This window comes from Lithobates pipiens, unplaced genomic scaffold (genome assembly GCF_037356315.1).
Source record: "Lithobates pipiens isolate NorthernLeopardFrog02 unplaced genomic scaffold, aLitPip1_a1.2 Scaffold_3, whole genome shotgun sequence".
Classification (NCBI taxonomy): Eukaryota; Metazoa; Chordata; class Amphibia; order Anura; family Ranidae; genus Lithobates; species Lithobates pipiens.
In genome coordinates this window covers 25,602,056-25,615,504 of record NW_027507790.1, presented here as the reverse complement: position 1 = coordinate 25,615,504, position 13,449 = coordinate 25,602,056, and the positions used below count along the sequence as shown (strand labels likewise).

At 47.3% G+C, this 13,449-nt stretch overlaps 1 protein-coding gene across 1 annotated transcript in view; it reads right to left on the bottom strand.

Annotated features, from left to right (window-relative positions):
- LOC143940230 (dehydrogenase/reductase SDR family member 4-like) overlaps positions 1-13,449 on the bottom strand; it is a 185,905-nt gene that overhangs the window by 31,131 nt on the left and 141,325 nt on the right. The window lies entirely within an intron of this gene.

The following is a 13,449-nucleotide window of genomic DNA, read 5'->3' as shown; positions in this document are numbered from 1 at the left end:
ATATTACATATTATTTATCAATATCTATTGAGAGAGAGAGAGACTATTTTATTTTTTAAACTAATTACAGTGTTTGTCTTTCAGTCCTTAATACAAAAAAATTTTTTCCCAGGAAAGCCTAATTAACCCTGTGTGAAAGAGGGCTAAAAGTTTTATCAAATACTTACCGTAATTTTCCTTTCCTGATGGACTCCATGGCAGTCTATGTGTGGGTTAACCCCACCTCCTCTCCAATGCTATAGGATCCCATTCCCATAAAACTGTATTCCGTAACTAGCCAACTCTTGACCAATAGGTGGAAATTATGTCTGCCATGGTGTCCATCAGGAAAGGAAAATTACTGTAAATATTTGATAATACATTTTCTGTTTTCCTGACAGATTTCATGGCAGGCTATGCGTGGAAAATAACTAGCCAAACCACACAGGTGGGTATACTGATCAAAAATAAATTAAATTTGCCCCGTCAACCGACAGGATTCTTAAACCAAAGTTCACAGAAGATAGAGAAGTAGGTTCTATGCAATAATGTGACATAAAGGCCACCGAAATTTAGTTCATCATTTACTGCTGAGTTGACAAATCTTTTAACAACCTTTTGTATATCAAATGTAAATGTTATTATTTTGGGAGATTTAAATATTCATGTTGATACCCCTTCGTGCCATCCCGCAGCTGAATTTCTTCAGCTGCTGGATTGTTTTAATTTAAAACAACTCGTTGATGTCCCCACACATACTAGGGGGTAGTGATGGACGAACTTCCGACGGGACGTTTCGCGAACGCGAAACGCGAACGGGCACAAACGTTCGCGAAAACGACCGTTCGCCGCGGGCTCCATTGACTTCAATGGGAGGCGAATTTCGCAAACCTTTAGGTCGAATTTGCGGCCACGGGGTAATTATTAGGGGGTAGCACGCAGTCCCACCACCTGGACAATAGCATAATACATGTATGAGGTGAATTTGGGATCGATAACTACAAGCATTTTTTTTTTATTTGGGAAATTGTTCTGACAATTCAGGACTATGGAGCTAATGAAGGCAATGGAGGAGAGGGAAGGTCAGGGACCAGGGTAGGCAAACAAGAGGGTGCAGGAGATACAGAGCACTGACAGCAGCACCGTAATACAGAGCACTGACATCAGCACCGTGACATACAGCGCTGACAGCAGCTCCGTGACATACAGCGCTGACAGCAGCTCCGTGACATACAGCGCTGACAGCAGCTCCGTGACATACAGCGCTGACAGCAGCTCCGTGACATACAGCGCTGACAGCAGCTCCGTGACATACAGCGCTGACAGCAGCACCGTGACATACAGCGCTGACAGCAGCTCCGTGACATACAGCGCTGACAGCAGCTCCGTGACATACAGCGCTGACAGCAGCTCCGTGACATACAGCACTGACAGCAGCTCCGTGACATACAGCGCTGACAGCAGCTCCGTGACATACAGCGCTGACAGCAGCACCGTGACATACAGCGCTGACAGCAGCTCCGTGACATACAGCGCTGACAGCAGCTCCGTGACATACAGCGCTGACAGCAGCTCCGTGACATACAGCACTGACAGCAGCTCCGTGACATACAGCGCTGACAGCAGCTCCGTGACATACAGCGCTGACAGCAGCACCGTGACATACAGCGCTGACAGCAGCTCCGTGACATACAGCGCTGACAGCAGCTCCGTGACATACAGCGCTGACAGCAGCTCCGTGACATACAGCGCTGACAGCAGCTCCGTGACATACAGCGCTGACAGCAGCTCCGTGACATACAGCGCTGACAGCAGCTCCGTGACATACAGCGCTGACAGCAGCTCCGTGACATACAGCGCTGACAGCAGCTCCGTGACATACAGCGCTGACAGCAGCACCGTAAGCAGCCCCAGGAGGAAGTCAGCACAGCACAGGGATGGTGTGATCCCCTCATAATAAGAACCCCCAGGAGGAAGTCAGCACAGCACAGGGATGGTGGGAGCCCCTCATAATAAGAACCCCCAGGAGGAAGTCAGCACAGCACAGGGATGGTGGGAGCCCCTCATAATAAGAACACCCAGGAGGAAGTCAGCACAGCACAGGGATGGTGGGAACCCCTCATAATAAGCAGCCCCAGTAGAAATATGACACCGCTCAACCTCTTCAAAGAGGAGGGTAGGGGCATATAGTACGGTGTGCTTTTTTGGGTCAGGGAAGTGAGCCAAATGAATTAAGAAGGTCTGTGTGCTTGATTCCAAAAATTGTTTATAGACATATACATGGTCTACTGATCACATGTGTTGAATTCCTCCGAGATCCATGCCTCATTCATTTTTAGAAATGTGAGGTAGTTAACACTGTCGTGAGCTAGGCGAGTACGCTTATCGGTCACAATCCCCCCTGCTGCGCTGAACGTCCTTTCGGACAGGACACTGGATGAGGGGCAAGCCAACAGTTCGATTGCAAATTGGGCAAGCTCTGGCCAGAGGTCAAGCCTGCCCACCCAGTAGTCTAGGGGTTCATCACTCCTCAGAGCGTCCACATCGGCCGTTAACCCAATGTAGTCGGACACCTGACGGTCTAGGCGTTCCCTGATGCTGGATCCGGATGACACCTGTCGATGGGTCGGCTGAAAGAATGACCTCATATCCGAAGTCACCAACACATCTTCAAACCGGCCTCTTCTTGCAGGCGCTGTTGGATTGGTACCCGCAAATCCTTCTCTGGGAGTGGGAATTGCTCCTCTGCCAGCGCACGCAAAAGCAGAATGCAGCATTTCTCGAAGCAAGGCCTGGAAGTGCTGCATTCTGACAGCCCTCTGCGACGGCGGTAACATTTCCGCCATTTTGTGTTTGTACCGGGGATCTAAGTACGTTGCCACCCAGTACTGGTCCTTGACCCTCATGCTTTTTATACGGGGGTCCCTATTAAAACACTGGAGCATGAAGGCCCCCATTTGCACTCAAGCGGAAGGTATGTGGTGGTGGTGGTGTTGTTGGTGGTAGTGTCTTTGGGGGTGCACATAGCAGAGAGTGAAGAAGAGGGTGCAGATCGAGAGGATGAGGAGGGTGCAGAAGAATAAGGCTGAGTGAGCCACTCAACCAAGTCTGGTGCGTCCTTTAAAGTAATTGAACGCACCTTCTGCAACTTCCCACTTTGGCTCAAGGCTGTTGCTCCTGCCCTACCCCTACCACCCCTGCGGAAGGGCCTGCCTCTTCCTCTGCCTGTCATTTTTTAAATCACCCTGTGACAAAACTCTTAGTCCCTATACCGCTGAAGGACTGCTGCAGTATAGGGCAGCGGTCAGCAGTAGTGCACGTCAACCCTATGTATTGTGGACCGATAGCGGTCCTTACAGAACAGCAGACTGTACTGCACTCAGGCCTATGTACCGTAGCACCCTATACCAAGTTACCAGTCCTTATAAGAACTTTTGTGGACCAAGCAGGTTGTGTGTTAGTGATTAGCAGACTGTACGTCAGTCCCTATACCAATGAAGGACTGCTGCAGTATAGGGCAGCGGTCAGCAGTAGTGCACGTCAACCCTATGTATTGTGGACCGATAGCGGTCCTTACAGAACAGCAGACTGTACTGCACTCAGGCCTATGTACCGTAGCACCCTATACCAAGTTACCAGTCCTTATAAAAACTTTTGTGGACCAAGCAGGTTGTGTGTTAGTGATTAGCAGACTGTACGTCAGTCCCTATACCAATGAAGGACTGCTGCAGTATAGGGCAGCGGTCAGCAGTAGTGCACGTCAACCCTATGTATTGTGGACCGATAGCGGTCCTTACAGAACAGCAGACTGTACTGCACTCAGGCCTATGTACCGTAGCACCCTATACCAAGTTACCAGTCCTTATAAAAACTTTTGTGGACCAAGCAGGTTGTGTGTTAGTGATTAGCAGACTGTACGTCAGTCCCTATACCAATGAAGGACTGCTGCAGTATAGGGCAGCGGTCAGCAGTAGTGCACGGCAACCCTATGTATTGTGGACCGATAGCGGTCCTTACAGAACAGCAGACTGTAACGCACTCAGGCCTATGTACCGTAGCACCCTATACCAAGTTACCAGTCCTTATAAGAACTTTTGTGGACCAAGCAGGTTGTGTGTTAGTGATTAGCAGACTGTACGTCAGTCCCTATACCAATGAAGGACTGCTGCAGTATAGGGCAGCGGTCAGCAGTAGTGCACGTCAACCCTATGTATTGTGGACCGATAGCGGTCCTTACAGAACAGCAGACTGTACTGCACTCAGGCCTATGTACCGTAGCACCCTATACCAAGTTACCAGTCCTTATAAAAACTTTTGTGGACCAAGCAGGTTGTGTGTTAGTGATTAGCAGACTGTACGTCAGTCCCTATACCAATGAAGGACTGCTGCAGTATAGGGCAGCGGTCAGCAGTAGTGCACGTCAACCCTATGTATTGTGGACCGATAGCGGTCCTTACAGAACAGCAGACTGTACTGCACTCAGGCCTATGTACCGTAGCACCCTATACCAAGTTACCAGTCCTTATAAAAACTTTTGTGGACCAAGCAGGTTGTGTGTTAGTGATTAGCAGACTGTACGTCAGTCCCTATACCAATGAAGGACTGCTGCAGTATAGGGCAGCGGTCAGCAGTAGTGCACGGCAACCCTATGTATTGTGGACCGATAGCGGTCCTTACAGAACAGCAGACTGTAACGCACTCAGGCCTATGTACCGTAGCACCCTATACCAAGTTACCAGTCCTTATAAGAACTTTTGTGGACCAAGCAGGTTGTGTGTTAGTGTTTAGCAGACTGTGCGTCAGTCCCTATACCGCTGAAGGACTGCTGCAGTATAGGGCAGCGGTCAGCAGTAGTGCACGGCAACCCTATGTATTGTGGACCGATAGCGGTCCTTACAGAACAGCAGACTGTAACGCACTCAGGCCTATGTACCGTAGCACCCTATACCAAGTTACCAGTCCTTATAAGAACTTTTGTGGACCAAGCAGGTTGTGTGTTAGTGATTAGCAGACTGTACGTCAGTCCCTATACCAATGAAGGACTGCTGCAGTATAGGGCAGCGGTCAGCAGTAGTGCACGTCAACCCTATGTATTGTGGACCGATAGCGGTCCTTACAGAACAGCAGACTGTACTGCACTCAGGCCTATGTACCGTAGCACCCTATACCAAGTTACCAGTCCTTATAAAAACTTTTGTGGACCAAGCAGGTTGTGTGTTAGTGATTAGCAGACTGTACGTCAGTCCCTATACCAATGAAGGACTGCTGCAGTATAGGGCAGCGGTCAGCAGTAGTGCACGTCAACCCTATGTATTGTGGACCGATAGCGGTCCTTACAGAACAGCAGACTGTACTGCACTCAGGCCTATGTACCGTAGCACCCTATACCAAGTTACCAGTCCTTATAAAAACTTTTGTGGACCAAGCAGGTTGTGTGTTAGTGATTAGCAGACTGTACGTCAGTCCCTATACCAATGAAGGACTGCTGCAGTATAGGGCAGCGGTCAGCAGTAGTGCACGGCAACCCTATGTATTGTGGACCGATAGCGGTCCTTACAGAACAGCAGACTGTAACGCACTCAGGCCTATGTACCGTAGCACCCTATACCAAGTTACCAGTCCTTATAAGAACTTTTGTGGACCAAGCAGGTTGTGTGTTAGTGTTTAGCAGACTGTGCGTCAGTCCCTATACCGCTGAAGGACTGCTGCAGTATAGGGCAGCGGTCAGCAGTAGTGCACGGCAACCCTATGTATTGTGGACCGATAGCGGTCCTTACAGAACAGCAGACTGTAACGCACTCAGGCCTATGTACCGTAGCACCCTATACCAAGTTACCAGTCCTTATAAGAACTTTTGTGGACCAAGCAGGTTGTGTGTTAGTGATTAGCAGACTGTACGTCAGTCCCTATACCAATGAAGGACTGCTGCAGTATAGGGCAGCGGTCAGCAGTAGTGCACGGCAACCCTATGTATTGTGGACCGATAGCGGTCCTTACAGAACAGCAGACTGTAACGCACTCAGGCCTATGTACCGTAGCACCCTATACCAAGTTACCAGTCCTTATAAGAACTTTTGTGGACCAAGCAGGTTGTGTGTTAGTGTTTAGCAGACTGTGCGTCAGTCCCTATACCGCTGAAGGACTGCTGCAGTATAGGGCAGCGGTCAGCAGTAGTGCACGGCAACCCTATGTATTGTGGACCGATAGCGGTCCTTACAGAACAGCAGACTGTAACGCACTCAGGCCTATGTACCGTAGCACCCTATACCAAGTTACCAGTCCTTATAAGAACTTTTGTGGACCAAGCAGGTTGTGTGTTAGTGATTAGCAGACTGTACGTCAGTCCCTATACCAATGAAGGACTGCTGCAGTATAGGGCAGCGGTCAGCAGTAGTGCACGGCAACCCTATGTATTGTGGACCGATAGCGGTCCTTACAGAACAGCAGACTGTAACGCACTCAGGCCTATGTACCGTAGCACCCTATACCAAGTTACCAGTCCTTATAAGAACTTTTGTGGACCAAGCAGGTTGTGTGTTAGTGTTTAGCAGACTGTGCGTCAGTCCCTATACCGCTGAAGGACTGCTGCAGTATAGGGCAGCGGTCAGCAGTAGTGCACGGCAACCCTATGTATTGTGGACCGATAGCGGTCCTTACAGAACAGCAGACTGTAACGCACTCAGGCCTATGTACCGTAGCACCCTATACCAAGTTACCAGTCCTTATAAGAACTTTTGTGGACCAAGCAGGTTGTGTGTTAGTGATTAGCAGACTGTACGTCAGTCCCTATACCAATGAAGGACTGCTGCAGTATAGGGCAGCGGTCAGCAGTAGTGCACGGCAACCCTATGTATTGTGGACCGATAGCGGTCCTTACAGAACAGCAGACTGTAACGCACTCAGGCCTATGTACCGTAGCACCCTATACCAAGTTACCAGTCCTTATAAGAACTTTTGTGGACCAAGCAGGTTGTGTGTTAGTGATTAGCAGACTGTACGTCAGTCCCTATACCAATGAAGGACTGCTGCAGTATAGGGCAGCGGTCAGCAGTAGTGCACGGCAACCCTATGTATTGTGGACCGATAGCGGTCCTTACAGAACAGCAGACTGTAACGCACTCAGGCCTATGTACCGTAGCACCCTATACCAAGTTACCAGTCCTTATAAGAACTTTTGTGGACCAAGCAGGTTGTGTGTTAGTGATTAGCAGACTGTACGTCAGTCCCTATACCAATGAAGGACTGCTGCAGTATAGGGCAGCGGTCAGCAGTAGTGCACGGCAACCCTATGTATTGTGGACCGATAGCGGTCCTTACAGAACAGCAGACTGTAACGCACTCAGGCCTATGTACCGTAGCACCCTATACCAAGTTACCAGTCCTTATAAGAACTTTTGTGGACCAAGCAGGTTGTGTGTTAGTGATTAGCAGACTGTACGTCAGTCCCTATACCAATGAAGGACTGCTGCAGTATAGGGCAGCGGTCAGCAGTAGTGCACGGCAACCCTATGTATTGTGGACCGATAGCGGTCCTTACAGAACAGCAGACTGTAACGCACTCAGGCCTATGTACCGTAGCACCCTATACCAAGTTACCAGTCCTTATAAGAACTTTTGTGGACCAAGCAGGTTGTGTATTAGTGTTTAGCAGACTGTGCGTCAGTCCCTATACCGCTGAAGGACTGCTGCAGTATAGGGCAGCGGTCAGCAGTAGTGCACGGCAACCCTATGTATTGTGGACCGATAGCAGTCCTTACAGAACAGCAGACTGTACTGCACTCAGGCCTATGTACCGTAGCACCCTATACCAAGTTACCAGTCCTTATAAGAACTTTTGTGGACCAAGCAGGTTGTGTGTTAGTGTTTAGCAGACTGTGCGTCAGTCCCTATACCGCTGAAGGACTGCTGCAGTATAGGGCAGCGGTCAGCAGTAGTGCACGTCAACCCTATGTATTGTGGACCGATAGCGGTCCTTACAGAACAGCAGACTGTAACGCACTCAGGCCTATGTACCGTAGCACCCTATACCAAGTTACCAGTCCTTATAAGAACTTTTGTGGACCAAGCAGGTTGTGTATTAGTGTTTAGCAGACTGTGCGTCAGTCCCTATACCGCTGAAGGACTGCTGCAGTATAGGGCAGCGGTCAGCAGTAGTGCACGGCAACCCTATCTATTGTGGACCGATAGCGGTCCTTACAGAACAGCAGACTGTACCGCACCCAAGCCTATGTACCGTAGCACCCTAGACAGACCAAGTTACCAGTCCTTATAAGAACTTTTGTGGAACAAGTGAGTTGTGAATGATTAGCAGACTGCAGCAGAAGGGCAGCAGTCAAGTATAATATTCTTTCTATATTTGGAAGAAAGAATATTATACGTGTACAAGCCTATTACCGTACCACTGATACCAGTCCTGAAAAGAACCTTTGTGGAACTAATAGTAACAGCAAGTCTTTAAAATTATCCTCACTGCCTGACACACTGCTTCCTGCCTGTCCCTATACAAATTGGCAAAAAAGAGTAGGCTGGAACGATTAGCTGGAACAGCTCTTTTGTGGACCTGATAGTAACAGCTAATGATGATGATGATGATGATGATGAAGAAAGACTAATCTGGCTGAGCTGTCCCTAAAATAGCAGCATACAGCGCTCTGTCCCTTTATCTAAACTGACAAAAGAAACTCAGGCTGCTGACCTAACACCTATACCAGTCCTGAAAAGAACTTTTGTGTACCAAATAGCTAGCGTTTTCTCTGTCCCTACTCCACACAGGATCCTTTCCCTACAGTGACAGAAGAAAGAATGTAAAATGGCCACCGGATCGGGTGTATTTATAGGTTAGGGGGAATGTCCAAGTGTCCATGAGCTGTCATGTCTCAATTGGTTGTCCTGTAACACATGATAAACGTGTCACGAAAGGTTAAAGTTCTTGTATACATTAAACACGTAAGTCCGCCGGGGCGAACGACGGAAAAAGGCGTTCGAACCCGCGGACGGCGAAAGTCGGAAATTCGCCGCGAAACGACCGCCGGGCGAACCGTTCGGCCATCACTACTAGGGGGCATACCTTGGATTTGGTCATTACGAATTCTGCTCCTTTGACTAATTTGCAGGTGTATGACCTAGGTGTGTCAGACCATATGGCTATTTCGATGGATTTGACATCACCATCTAGCTGCTATAAGCCTAAGCGGGACATTTGTTTTAGAAACTTAAAAAATATAAATCCGGGAACTTTTTGTAACGGATTTTCAGCATCTATCTACACAATTTTGCTCTGTTGATGATGCAGTGGCTTATTATAATAGCCAGCTTAGCAGTCTGTTGGACTTTTATGCCCCACTTAAAGCTGTTACTTTTATTCACTCAGCCCCGTGGTATACAGATGAGCTTCGTAAGATGAAGGCAGTGGGACGGGTTCATGAACGGCGTTTTCGAGCCTCTGGCCTCACTGTCCATAAACAAATTTACTGGGAGCATCAACATCTATATGCACAGTCCCTTAAGTTCTACTCCTAAAGTTATACGAAATAGTTCAGGAAATTCTAAGCAGCTCTTTTCAACTATAAATCAACTGCTTAAGCCAAATTCGCCATCGACTACTGCTATTTCGGAAGAGCGTTGTAATGAATTTATGGATTTTTTTAGATCCAAGATTGATCATATCCGTTCTTCTCTGTCTGGTCCCTTGGCTCAAACTGTCCATTTAAACTGTTTTGTGCCCCGACAATTGGATCATTTACCAGAGATGTCATTGGAAGAGGTACAGGGTATTGTTAAGCGAATGAAGCCCACAACCTGTTCCTTGGATCCTTTTCCAACTCCACTGGTAAAAACTTATGTTTCAGTTTTAAGTCCATTGATTACTGCTGTTGTTAATTACTCTTTTCGAACTGGCCATGTTCCTTCTGTTTTAAAAAGTGCTGTTATTAGACCACTGCTTAAAAAATCCACTTTCTAATAATAGGCCTATTTCTAATCTTCCCTTCTTATCTAAGGTACTTGAGAAAGCAGTTGCAAGTCACCTTCAGGATCATCTCAAGCATAACAGCTTTTTTGAAAAATTTCAATCAGGCTTTCGTTTTGCTCCTAGTACGGAGACCGCTCTTGTTCGAGTTACAAATGATCTTCTTATGTCATCTGATGCTGCCTCTCCATCTTTACTTATTATGTTGGATTTGTCAGCTGCGTTCGATGCTGTCGATCATGGCATTATTTTAGATAGTCTTCGTTATAATGTTGGACTAAAAAATTTAGCCTTTAGTTGGTTCGAGTCATATCTTACAGATAGGATTGAACAAACTACATTGGGTCATTTTAAATCTAAACCGCATGTGGTTACCTGCAGAGTTCCCCAAGGGTCAGTGCTTGGCCCGATTTTATTTATTCTATATCTTACTCCCTTAGGTCATATTATAAATCGTTATATTTCCTTCCATTGTTATGCTGACGATACACAGCTTTATGTAAAAGCTGCAGCTGAAACTCCTTCAGTGCAGTCGCCCCTTTCAGTCCTTACCGCCTGTCTGGAGGAGATAAAAGGAGTGGATGGAACAACATTTCTTGCAACTAAATAGCTCCAAAACTGAGTTTATTATGATTGGAACGTCTCACCAGATTAAATCATCGCTGATAACAAGTATTGCCTTTTCAGGCTCTAAAATTCCAGTTTCGTTTGTTGTCACTAATCTTGGTGTAAAAATGCATTCCCAACTCACTTTTGAAGCTCATATAAATCAAGTATGCAAGACTTCTTTCTACCACCTTCGTAATCTCTAAACTTCGTTCTATCCTTTCTTTTTCTGATACTGAAAGGTTGATTCATGCCTTTGTCTCCTCTAGGCTGGATTATTGCAACGCACTTCTCATTGGGATTCCGAGAAAAAGCATGCAGAAGTTACAATATGTTCAAAACTCTGCAGCGAGGATCCTAATGAGAGTGCGGAAGCATGAGCATATCACTCCAATTTTAAAATCTCTTCATTGGCTCCCGGTCTCTACAAGGATTGAGTATAAGGTCTCTCTTCTTGTCCATCAATGCATACATGGACAAGCTCTACCTTATCTTAAGGAACTTCTTAGATTACAAAATTTACCTCGTTCCCTTCGCTCAACTAATTTGAATTGTTTAGAGATTCCAAAAACTAGGTTGAAAACCATGGGAGATACGGCTTTTTGTGCTGCTGCCCCACGTCTGCGGAATGGTTTGCCTGATAGTTTGAGGGTTTCTCAGTCTACTGAAAATTTTAAAAAGGGGTTGAAGATTTTTTCCTTTTAGCAAATGTTTTGTAAATTAAGCAGTTTGTTTGTTTTTATTGTAATTATGTAGCACTTTGAGGTCTTTTGATGGAAAGTGCATTATAAATAAAATGTATTATTATTATTATTATAAAAGGTATTAATGGAGGCCCATGAGGCCGCTTTGCAGATGACATCTTGAGCCACATGCCAGGCTGCTGCCCACAAAGCCACCATACCCCTGGTGGAATGTTCTGTCACCGCCCCTGGAGGAGCCAAGCACTTAGCCCTATAAGTCTGCCAGATGGATTGAATGATCCAGGCCACGATCATTCTGGTCGAAGCTTGTTTTCTTTTGTTATTCCCATAGTGCAGGATAAATAGATAGTCATAACGTCTAAAGGAGGAAGTAACTTGCAGGTATTCCTTCAGTATTTCCCCTACATCCAGAGGGTGAGCTTCAGTGGACCATGTGGCCCTGAATGTAGGTAGGACAATTTCTTGGTTCTCATGGAACACTGAAGTAACTTTCAGGTTTGAGCCGAGCATAGGGATGAGAACCACCCAGTCCGGGAATAAAGTCAGGAATGGTTCCTCGTGACCCAAGGAACCGATCTCAGAAACCCTTTTGGCTGAAGTGATGGCTACTAGGAAGGCAACTTTTGCAGAAAGGTCTTTAATAGAAATCAGAGAGGATCCTGCGGTACTGAGTCCAGTCAGTGAGTCGAAAACAAGGGGAAGATCCCATTTTGGGAATCTTGGCCCTCTTTGGGGCTAGAGTATTCCCACTGCACGGAAGAACTGCTGGATTAGAGGGTGAATGGCCCATGGTGTTTCAGAGAAGGCCGACAAGGCTGAGACTTGCTCCCTGAGAGATCTGATGGATAGAGATGGATCTAGGCCGGATTGAAGGAAGCCAAGGATATCTTGGATTCCTGGATCTCTGAATGAACTACCCGTAGAGGATGAGAATTCAACAAACTTGGCCCATATTCTGCCATAGACCTTATTTGTGCTTGCCTTTCTTGAGCTCATGAGGGAGGAATCACTCTTGATGCGCATCCGAGAGTTTACAGCCTCTCCCACTCAAGAACCAGACCATCAGTCTCAGTAATGCTGGGCAAGGGTGCAGGACTTCCCCACGAGAAAGGAAGATCCAGTCTGAGAGGAAGAGGAACTGGGTCTCGGAAGCTGAGCTGGGTCAGGAGGGAAACCATGGCCTATTCGGCCAGTAAGGTGCTATCACCTCCACCTCGACCGCTTCCACTTGGAGCCTCCAGGAAAAATCTGAGGATGATCAGGAATGGGGGAAAGGCATATGCTCTGTTGAAGCTCCACCGATCTCTCAGGGCAACTATTCCCGAAGGCCTGGCTGCAACTGCCCCAAGTGTAATACTTCCTGGTCTGGAAGTTGCAGGGGGATGCAAATAGATCTACTTCAGGATTGACTCCTAAGGACAGGATCCACTCGAACGTCTCCACATGAAGGGACCACTCGTTGTCTAACTGTGTGTGAGATAGGAAGTTCACTTGGACATTCTGGACTCCGTGGATGGAGACTGCTGAGATATTGGCCAGGTTTTTTATGAGCCAGGACATGGATGGGCTCAACTTCTTGGAGCAAGGTGGAGCTCCGGGTGCCCCCTTGCCTCTTCACATAGGAGACCGCTGTGGTGTTGTCCATTCTCAATAATACGGATTCCCCTTTCAGGAAATGAGTGAAGGTTTGAAGGGCACACCAGGCTGCCCGTAGTTCCGGGATGTTTGAGCCCGGGTTGTGAAGACGGGCATCTCACCTGCCTTGTGCAAGTTCTGACCTGAAAAGTGCTCTCCATCCAGCACTGTTGGAAACGGTCATGACCATGACCCATGAGATGGGGGCAATGGAGTGGCACGTGAGAAGATTTCTGCGCTGAAGCCACCAGAAGAGACTGTTCCTCATAACTGATGTTATGTAAATGGATTGATTGCTGTCCCCTGAGTTTCATTGCTGGAGAAACCCAGTCTGGAAAGGGTGTAACCTCCACAGAGACCATCAGGCATGAGGAGCTCAAAGCCTGTGATATCCTCTCTCGTATGACCGGGGTCTTCTCCACTGGGAGAGAGATGTTACTTTTCACAGTGTCGAACTGGGCCCCTAGGTATATCAGGTGCGGAACTGGTTCCAGATGGCTTTTCTCCAGGTTTAGGAACCAACCGAATTGAAGTGGTGGTGATAACCTGCTCCCTGTG